The sequence below is a fragment of the Tympanuchus pallidicinctus genome, unplaced genomic scaffold (genome assembly GCF_026119805.1).
Source record: "Tympanuchus pallidicinctus isolate F22 unplaced genomic scaffold, pur_lepc_1.0 scaffold22, whole genome shotgun sequence".
Taxonomy (NCBI): domain Eukaryota; kingdom Metazoa; phylum Chordata; class Aves; order Galliformes; family Phasianidae; genus Tympanuchus; species Tympanuchus pallidicinctus.
In genome coordinates this window covers 31,933,228-31,943,505 of record NW_026294739.1, presented here as the reverse complement: position 1 = coordinate 31,943,505, position 10,278 = coordinate 31,933,228, and the positions used below count along the sequence as shown (strand labels likewise).

The 10,278-nt window shown below is 37.4% G+C and overlaps 1 pseudogene; it reads right to left on the bottom strand.

The window, feature by feature from the left end:
* Positions 1 to 590: 590 nt before the first annotated feature.
* Positions 591 to 9,968, bottom strand: LOC128082099 (fatty acyl-CoA hydrolase precursor, medium chain-like; annotated as a pseudogene).
* Between the last annotated feature and the right edge of the window lie 310 nt (positions 9,969 to 10,278).

The following is a 10,278-nucleotide window of genomic DNA, read 5'->3' as shown; positions in this document are numbered from 1 at the left end:
ACTCCTTGTGCAAACGCTATCTGTACACTCTGCTGATCTCACTCACGTAATAAAATAAACAGACTGGACCTGGATCTTTACCACCTTGGCTACCAAGCCTACCAGGCCAAAGGATTTAGCAACTGGACTTAGACTTCTGCAAATGTGGAGACCCTTACTCTAAGTGGCTTAAACTAAACAAGTGCAATCTGGAAACAGTGCTACATACCTGGGAAGTGGAATTCTTGGATGCTGCCTGGCATTTCATTTTAATGGAGAGCATTTTGCAGTTTACGTTCAATCAGTGAACAATGCCTCCCGCACCCTAATGCACTGCTACCTGTCTTGATTTCAATCGCTGAAAAATAGAGACAAACCTCATGTTTATGGGCACATAGCTAAGAGAGAGCTCACAAAGACATTTGCATTCAACTCTACAGGGTAGAAATGTTCAGAAATCTGCATTTAAAGCGAAGTCGCTTCCTTGTTTAGTTATTTTTTTTAACTCAGGCTCTGGGTAAGACTAAATGCAGCTAGAACAGTTTGTTTCCATGTAACACGTGAGTGTAAGACAAGCAAGGGAAGGAAAGAAAGGAGTGGCGCCCATAACTTCCACATAGCTGCACCATGCTGCTGGAAGGTAGCAGTATGGTCAGCAAGACGGCTGGGACAGCTGGAGCAGCCTCAGAGTAACACGTGAGAAGCAATGCTGAAATGCTGCGATCCAGGCTTGTTCTTGGCAGTCCAAGCTGAAATGGGCGCTGGAGTAATTCCGGTAAATGAAGTCTCTCTCCAGTGCCAGTAATGAAGGCCTGTGACCCAGTGCTGAGAGACACTGGAACTGAGAGACGGCACAGAGCGCAGCCTACAGCGCCGTGTAAATAAAGCACCATGGAAAACACAGAAAGCACAAAGCTAATGCTACCACGCCTGATCCTTCCGAGGCAGTTGTTGCTCATTAAAAAGAAAGAAGCTCAGGGCAGCGGAGACTGTTTCTCTCCTTTCCTAAGATCTGCGAGCAATCTGAATTCCAGCACTGCACCACTGCTCCAGACGAGGGACTGCAACCGTCAGAAATGTACTGCTATCTCAGTTGTAAAACTCAGTCACACAACAGAACTGTCCTTAAAAAGTTCAGAGGACATTTCTGTGTGTGAATCAGAACAAAACCTCAGGGGCATCACACGTATCTCTGACACGAGAAAGACAGTTTTACTTGCAAAGCACCTCTTTATTGATTGAACTCGATTAACACAACATTGCTGCCAGATTCTTCTTCAGCAATGGCAAAGCTGCAGAAAAGCCTGAGGAGCAGACAGATCTGTTAACTGTATTAAATGGGGAGGCTTCTCTTGTGGAACCAGAGGGAACCGAGGGAAAAGCAAAGGGTCACAAAGTGGAAATCGATCCACTGCCATAACAAAAATTAAGTGAATAAGCGTAAATATGAGAACTGCAAAGAAAAGGTGAAAGGAAGGGACACGTTATTTTGTCCTCAAAAATATTTCAAATAATTCCTCTTGCAATCCTAAATACTATGCCTATTATGCATGTTTAGACAGTAAATTATAGCTCTAGATGAGCTTTCTTGTTTCCCATTCTTTTCCTAGTTGGCTTTTCAAACATCACCTTTTCCCAGAAGTCTACCTTCTTCTCCTTCAGCTTTCTGGCTTTCCTTTGTCTTAGATTTATCTCCAAGCATTCTTCATTTAGATTACGCAATGGCCATTCAGCCAGGCCTTCCCCATTAGGATTCCTGTAAACAAGAAGAAAGGAAGTGTGAATATCATCTCCAATCCACTCGTGAATTCAAACACAGCAATTAATAATGAATCAACAATACAACTGACTCAGCATGGAATCATTGAAAACCAGCTACAATATTTCTATAGTAACATATCTCAATCTAATTCTCACCCATTTTGAACAAAGTTGTCCCAGTACTTCATTACAGTTCTGCTAAGGTTCTTTTCTTCCTCTATAGCTTCATCTGAGAAATAAAAAGATCATTTTTGTTTATAAACATTTTAGTCTTGATACAAGTCTTGATACTTGATATTCTTGGCTACAACAAAACCACTACCTGACATGTCAGCTATCTGGTAATCACTGAGGCAAGATTTCAAGACTTCAAAAATCATCAAGAGATGGCTTCATGAATGAGATCAGCATAATTATTCTACAGGCAGTAGAACTGAGGTCCGAGGAAGTGAAAGGATTTGCCTGCATCCTTCCAGGAAACCAGAAGCACAACCAATAAATCAATAAACAAACCCTTGTCTCCTGAGTGCCACTACAACTGAGGAAATGGGCCACGTCGTTTAGTTCCATAGATCTCATCCCAGCTTTGTGGGACTGAAATTCTCTGCTCTGAGCATGACAAGGCAAAGCTTTCTTCTTTCTGATACAAGAGGATGGAATTCCATGCTTCAACATTTCCAGAATATTCCCTTAGAATCAGTTACATGTATGACCAGATGTAAATACACCTCAACATATCACACAAGAGAATTCTTACCTTACAGAGGTTGGTTGTCAGAACTGTACGATGTTCTCTAGTTGTTCTCTAAGAACAAGGTATTATAAGTAAAAAGTAGATGCAAAATGTAAGTTAAATCAAAAGACTCTGATAACAGATTAATGTATGCTTTTTACAACACAGCTGGATTACTCTATTTTCACTGGAGTAAAAGGAAATACTTCAGTTTGCATGAACTTTGAAAAAGACTATTAGCTGTTGTGAAAATGAAAAAAATAAATGCAGAAAAAATTCAACTTTATATATTCCTGTTTTTTTCTTTCAAAATGAGAACTGTACCCAATCTGTTTCATGAGAAAGAAAAGACTGCTTTCTGAGTATTACTGTATTAGGCATATGCAACTAGTGACAAGTACTGGATTTACAATATTTCTGAGGAGGGTGACACCTTTTACTTAAACATTCAGTGATCAGCACATTTATTTGTGCTGTGGCAACAATGCATTCTGCCTGCAGCAAGCAGAGCTCATGATTCCAAAATCCTACAAGAATGCCCAAACTGTTATGGCAAAGGCAATTTGGCAAGCATGCTCTTAATTATTTCTCAATGCACCAGTTCAATTTTTTTTTAAAAGATGACTTATTAACAGAGTCATGGAATGAAACACTTTAACCTAGTTCCTAGACCTTCATTCAGAAATGAAACAGGACTTCCAGCCTTGCTCTAATGAACACAAGCTGGAACACTCAGCAAAACAGACTGCAACCCGTTCTCTGCAGTCTGAAAGCCAGTCAGATTTCTCAGAAAAGAGGACGCATTGCTTGAAATACCTCAAGCAAAGGAAACAGGGTAGATTTCCTGCTTTCTGAGCACTCTGCTCATCTCCCACTAGAGATGATTTAATCAATCTTTCCCTCAATGAATTTGCCGCAGAGCTCTGACTTAAAAATAAATTAACAATGTCAGTATAATGTCAGAAAGCTTATTACAAATTTCATTTTCTTAATTGTTTGCAGTGTATATAACTTCCTGCACTTCAAAAACAGCAACCTGTGGTAAAGGATGGAGAATATAGTAATGCTGAACAAATTCAAAGGAAAGAGAGAGATACATCTTGATCTCACTGCTAGCATGTGCACTACAACTGGATTAAAATGGAAGTACCAATACTGAATAATGTCAGTACTGCAAGAGTAATTTATAAACGAAGCCTGATGTTTAATTTCTTACCCCATAGGCTTATGTCACCTGCCAGATAAGGTCCTCCAAAGACAAAGCCAACTTCATCTCCACGATCAGTTTTCACATACTCTGGTTTAGTATCCCAGTATAAAGTAGAATGATGCTGATACTCAATGAAGTAGTAGGCGCTCCAGAATCTAGAAGACATCACATTTAGAGAGTTGCAGGAGAAGCATGTTAGTGTTGCTTTAAATATGTATAATGCTTTACAGGCAACTGGGCACATTTCTGAATGTAACACTACTCCCAAATACATATTTGTATCTTTAATTAAAAATGAAGAATGCATAGTATTAAGAAGATGAAAAATTCACCTTGGGAATACAGATAGAAAACAAAATCCAGTCATTTCCCAGTTCTGCATATTTTGGTGTGCCTTGCCTATGCTTAGATGTCATAAATTTTCTACACTGCAGAGCTGCTGACTTCTGAAGCAGTAGCGGGCAGTAGGGAAATTCCAGGTTCCTTCAATTTTTAAGCTTGTGTAATTCACACAGCAAACATCTACTTGTGTTATCCTTTTCTTATCTCAGTGTAGTGTACTGTAACCATAAGCCCAAGTGCAAAATACAAGTACAAAAGTAAAGACATCATTTGCTTGATGTGGTTCTGTACCCCTGAATCACACTTCATTCTCAAAGTTCCCAGTGGGAATTTCAAGAAGGGTTACCTGCACAACAGGATTTGTTTCTATACCATTTAATTCAGCCTGTAGTGAAAAGTTTGAGTGTCCTGTTTTGAGACTGTTTTAAAGAGAGTGTTCATTGTCTCACCCCGGTAATAACTCAGTGCTTTAATGGATGGTATGACAATAATGAAATCCCCCAGCAATTCCAGAAATCGGTCCTGTAGCTCAGCAGGATCATTTGTGTTTTCCAGATATTCATCTATTATTACAGACAACAATTCTGTTGGCAAATTCTAAACAAATTTAAAAAAAAAGGGGGGGGGGGGGGGGGTGGAAACATGGAAAAACCATCACTTTCAATTAGCTGCTGAAAATGTCAGGTTTTGAACTTCAGAGATTCCGCAAAGGTAGAAGAGTAAAGGACAGCACCCATACTGATGGAAAAGCATGATGGCAAACAAAACTCATTGATGTTTTTTTTGTGAAAAGCAAAACAAAACAAACATGTTTCAGATAATTTACAACAGAGTTATATGATTTAAAACTCCTTAGGAATCAATTATTTTTCAGAAGTTTGGAATTTCACCCATCCTGACAATGCCTTTGGCATCTGTTTTCTTCAGGACAAAAGAGACAGGAATAACAAGTTTGAAAGATTCTTGAAAGATGTGTAGACTAGTAGGCTACAAGGCAAGACCATCAGGATTTCTAAACACAGCTTAGGTCGTTAGTGTTACAATTTACTGTTTGACAGATACAGTTCAAAACAAAGAGTGCAAAATATTTTCAGTAACTACTTAAAAAGCTATATTTAATTTACTGAAAAAACCTGCCTTGAAACCCAATAAGCAGGAGACTGGATATAAAATAGTGTAAGGGCATCATTACAGTAATCCTACATACAAATGTGTAACACAAAAATGTTGGTTCAGATTTCTTGAAGAAGAAAGGTATTTCCCAGAATGTAGGCCTGACTCAAACCTACTTCTGATTAGCTCCATACACTGCAGCCCTGCCAGCTTTGCCAGCATTCTCCTCAAACTGTAACGTTACCTTGAGCATTAGTAACACTATGCACAAGCAGAAAATTAGAGAACACTAAACTTCACAAATCTGGGATATGCACCAAAACGAGGTTTTACTTCTTAGATTAGTGCAGCAATTCTTACCATCATTGGTAGTAGAAACTCTAAAGCTGAAGTGATTGATTTTTTATGTCCCACATCTCTCAAAGCTGGTACAGTTGACGTCTGCACAGAAAAAAAGATGTTGCTAGAGCCATTTAACTTCTCCAGAGTTTCATATTTTAACAACTTTATTCCACTTTATTACTACTCATATTTATTTCTGAAGCAACATATGATATGCAAAAATGCAGGAACTGTCTTCAAAAGCTTGTATTTACCACAGCATATGTTTCATTCATGGAAGTTACTACATCAGCCATTCTAATTATGTACTTTATCCTTAAATCAATACACATTGTTAAGAGATTTGCAAGACCGGGGAGCATTAGGGCAAAATTAAGCAACAAGCTTGTTGTGTCTCAAAGGCTTATTTTCCCTCAGGTAGGGGAGATCCTGTTTGGATCACTGGCAGCCCCTCTCTCAGAGACTCACGAATACTACATACATTCAGAACAAATGCTTTGCATTACAAAGCCAAGCATGAATACTTATAAAATTAAGAGGACAAGAAAGACAGAACAAATCGATCCCCCACATTTTGCTGCACTGTATAGCAACTGTTCTCTTGGAGTCAACCATAGAATTCAAACGTGAAAGAGTGCAAGTGAGATACCTGTACTTCACTCACATCTGAGATTTTTAACCAACAAATCTTATTGCATGATAACAACAAATACAGGGGCAGCAACACAAACAGCACTCATTAGAGCTCACAGCGTAAGAGGTAAAATGTTTACAGTGATCAGTACAGCATTTTTAAACGTCCAGTGTATTGATTCTGAATACTGCACAGGTAACACCTGTGTGTTTGTTGTGGGGGAAAGGATTGTTTTTATTTTTGCAAAGTAATAAGCTCATGACTGCAGCATTATTTTTCACTTTCTCTGCCTGGTTAAGGCATTATATTTATGGAAAATACTATATGATATTGACAGTTCAGCATGCAGGATGGAGCCTGTCTTACTGCTTTGTGACCAACTGGTTCTGGGTCTCTACAAAATCAGAATGAAAGCAAAATTTACTTTGTATGTATTCCTAACAGTGCATACGTAAAAAGTGTCTGACAAGCAAAGACCTCCCCCACTCTTCTCAGAATCACCTGCAATATTTAATACCAACATTCCAAAAAATGAAGAACAGATATTAAATTACAGATTTAGTATTCCAGCCAAATTCATTATTGGTGACTCCTATCATAAACAGGACCATGTTAAATTCTTTTCCAGCTAATGTATCTTCAGGTGACTTATGAAGAAATACTCCATCCAAAACTAAGGGTAGAAATGGGATTTCCTGAAGGAGTAGAAAAAACATCAAATTACTTGTTAATAGTATTTTCCCTTTTTCCTTCAAGTCACATAATAAAACACCCACATTTAGCGTTCCAGGTGCAGGAAAGAGCTTTAGGAAATCAGGGTACCTATGGCCACTGTAACACACAAATAGTTTTTCACAACAGTATGAAATGCTAGCCTGGCTGGGGTACGTTAAGATATAATTTAATGGTTTTCTGATCCTGTACTGACATTCAGGTATATTTATGTTTGAGCCTTGCACACAACTTTACAGTTGCTGTGACACTTCACTAAAAAAATTCTTAACTAAAGAAAATGCCTGTGAGATAATTTGCATATTTGGGTGTACTTTGACAAAAATTCAGAAAAATCAACTTTGGAGCAGGTCAATTATTAACACTGATCAGAAGCTGATCTGAAGTTCTGCAAGTGTGCCATCAAAAAAAAAAATCTGTTACTAAGTAAAGTTTCACTTACTGTACTGTTAAAGACTATCCGTTGCTTCCTGGTTCCTCAAGCAGTTTATTCGTGTGAGTGAACTGCTGGTCTCACAGTTAAATATATTTGCAATTTTCAGAAAATTGTTAACAAACACAAGAACTGTTAGCTATGAGTTACTCTTTAAGGAATTTATATGCATAAGATCACTGTACTCAGTACTGTTGTTTTATATAAGGCCTAGTTTAGGTGAGCTTGATAGATCTTCAAGTACTTGATTTTACTAGAGATCCTACAGTTAGATTATTAAGAGAAATAATTCTTTTGTACTTCTCTTTAGTGCTATATTTCTGTTCACTGATATACAACCAATCTTGCTATAGAGATAGCATGAAATTGTAACAAAAATCAAGACAAGGAAGTTCAGAGAATCAGCTTGTGAGTTTCAAATTATGACTGCTTCAGGCAGAGAAACAAGAAAGGTGCTTTCATTTCAAGGTGTTTTGTTTGTTCTGTTTTGTTTGCTTTACTTCAAACTAAGAGTCACCATAAAAGCCCATAGCTGAATAAAAACTGAGTGCTTCTTCTAATTAAAGGTCCTGTAACACATTCAACCATTATTATGTAAGTGACAGTGTGCATGAAATTGGACATATGCCTAGCTAGGTGTATGTGTAACTGAAAATACTTAAATCTACCCACAAACATTATAATCTCATAACTGTATAACCTATTTCCAACATCAAATGAACACAGTAAGATTGAAAATACACACACTATTTGAATTAAAATCTTACTTAGTGCTAATCTATTTATCCATACATATGCCTTGAAAAATAACCCTAATCAACTTGTCTGCATGATATGCAATCAGATTTTCCTCTTCTTTTAACCAAATAATCAGATATTAAAAATACTGTTCATTATGGAAGCTTTAAAATGCAAAAATGATCCTACCTTAAGATCTGCTGAAAGAAATAAATCTTTATTAGAGGGAATTAGAACTCCACTCTCTAATATTGCTTTACGAAAGAGATCCTTAGACAAAGTAGATAAAACCTGCCAAAAAGGGAGGAACAAAAAACATTTATTCTGCATCACGGTCCTTATCTCATAACAACTTGCTCAGCTAGATTGCTGCAATCAGTGCGGAAATACACTTTTGGGGAAAGTGATCAGACTTACTTAGAACAAAGTACCTTTAATCTTCTTTTCAAAAACTGGATTAAGCATTAAATGTTACAGTAATTGAGTTTACTACTGAACATTTTAAAAGACATTTTAGTTATCTATTGCATGCTTACCTGCGCAAAAACACAGCAAGATCCCGCAGATACACCAAAGAGTGTGACTGATCCTGGATCCCCACCAAAGTGTTCAATATTTTCCCGGACCCACTGAAGAGTTTCTTCTTGATCCAAAAATGCCCAGTTCCCACGAGCACGTTCATCACCAGTACTGAAAGAAAAGCAGTATAAGCTAACATCTCAGGAAGAGTAATATTTCTTATACCAGAATACAATTAACCCTGCCAACTTACAGTTTGTGCAGTTTGGCCAAGGAAAGGTCTTACCACTCAACCACTTAACCACATAAACCACTTACGCTTTAAGCAAAACAAAAAGTATGTAGTAAAAAGTGAAATGGTTCATCTTACTTGAAAAATCCAAGGAGTCCAAGTCTGTACTGAATTATTACTACCACTACAATATTCTTGCAGGTTGAAAGTGCTGAACCATCGCACCTAGAAGCACCAGCAAATACAAAATTGCCTCCATGGATCCACACCACGACCTTTGAGAAAAAAAGGGTGAGACATACATTACGCATTGGTCGGCAGATTTCATATGAGAAGGGAATACAACAGAGAATTAATAACTTCGAATCACTGAAAGTCAATGGGAGCTTAATTTCATGTTTATGGATTGTGAATTTTGCATAATATTAGTCCTGCTTATGCAAGACAACATTTTCAAAAGCAATTAAATGGCTTAGGAGTCAGGATTAAAAGCAGACATTGTAGATCACAAGGTTTCACAAGGGGTTTACATACAGGTAATTTGTTCTTCTTGTCTGCAGGGCTATAACCATTTAGACACAAGCAGTCCTCAGAAGTCCGAAATTGAATGTGTTTTTCTTTATAACTTTTTTCAGCTTTTTTCAACGTGGTCAAATCTTGAGGACATCTTCACAAAAGAAAGAAAGAAAGCATAATTATTAGTAATAAAACTGAAATATTAGCTATGTACCAATGTAGACAAAACACATTTTCTTTATCAGGCTGAATTTCCACTTGGCACTTGAACTCTCTGTTACTTACAGGAATTCTTATGTTTCCTAATCCCACAGTTCTTATTAAATATCCCACTACCAGTCAATCCAAGTACCTTAATAAAAATCATACACTAACAATCGTACACTAACAAATATGACAGTACTGACAAATATGAGCAAGTACAATACATGCAAGTTAAATGAACAGCTCTCACAGCAGCGGGTAAGAAGTTGCATCTTTCAGATCATTCCAGGGGTCAGGAGGTTCAGGTGAGGAAAACCTCAAAGATCCAACAAGTGCTTTTGCAAAAGGAATCCCCAGGAAAACATTTACAAGTCTGTCTGTTCCCTTCACATTTACTTGTTTTCCTCTGAGCAGTCCACACGCAATAGTCACTTCTGGTTCTGCAGCCTTCTGCCCTAAGTAGCACACAAGCCAGAAGAATTAATCTGCATTTTCATAATTATCAGATTTTTCACTGAGGCTTTCTTAAGGAAACAATTTATTTTGAAGATTTCACCTTGTTCAATTTTGTTCAGTTTTCATTTTACTTATGTGCAATGACATTCCCCTCACCAAAAACTTCCACAGCTGGCTCTGTTTATGACAGTAGGAGCTAGGTAGGGTACAGTTTACACACTGTGCAAGATAATAAATCTTAAAAACAATTTCAGAACAAATGGTAACTGACAAAATCATCAATATCTTCTAAGATTACCATTCAATAAAACAATATCCTTTTATTAAACAAACC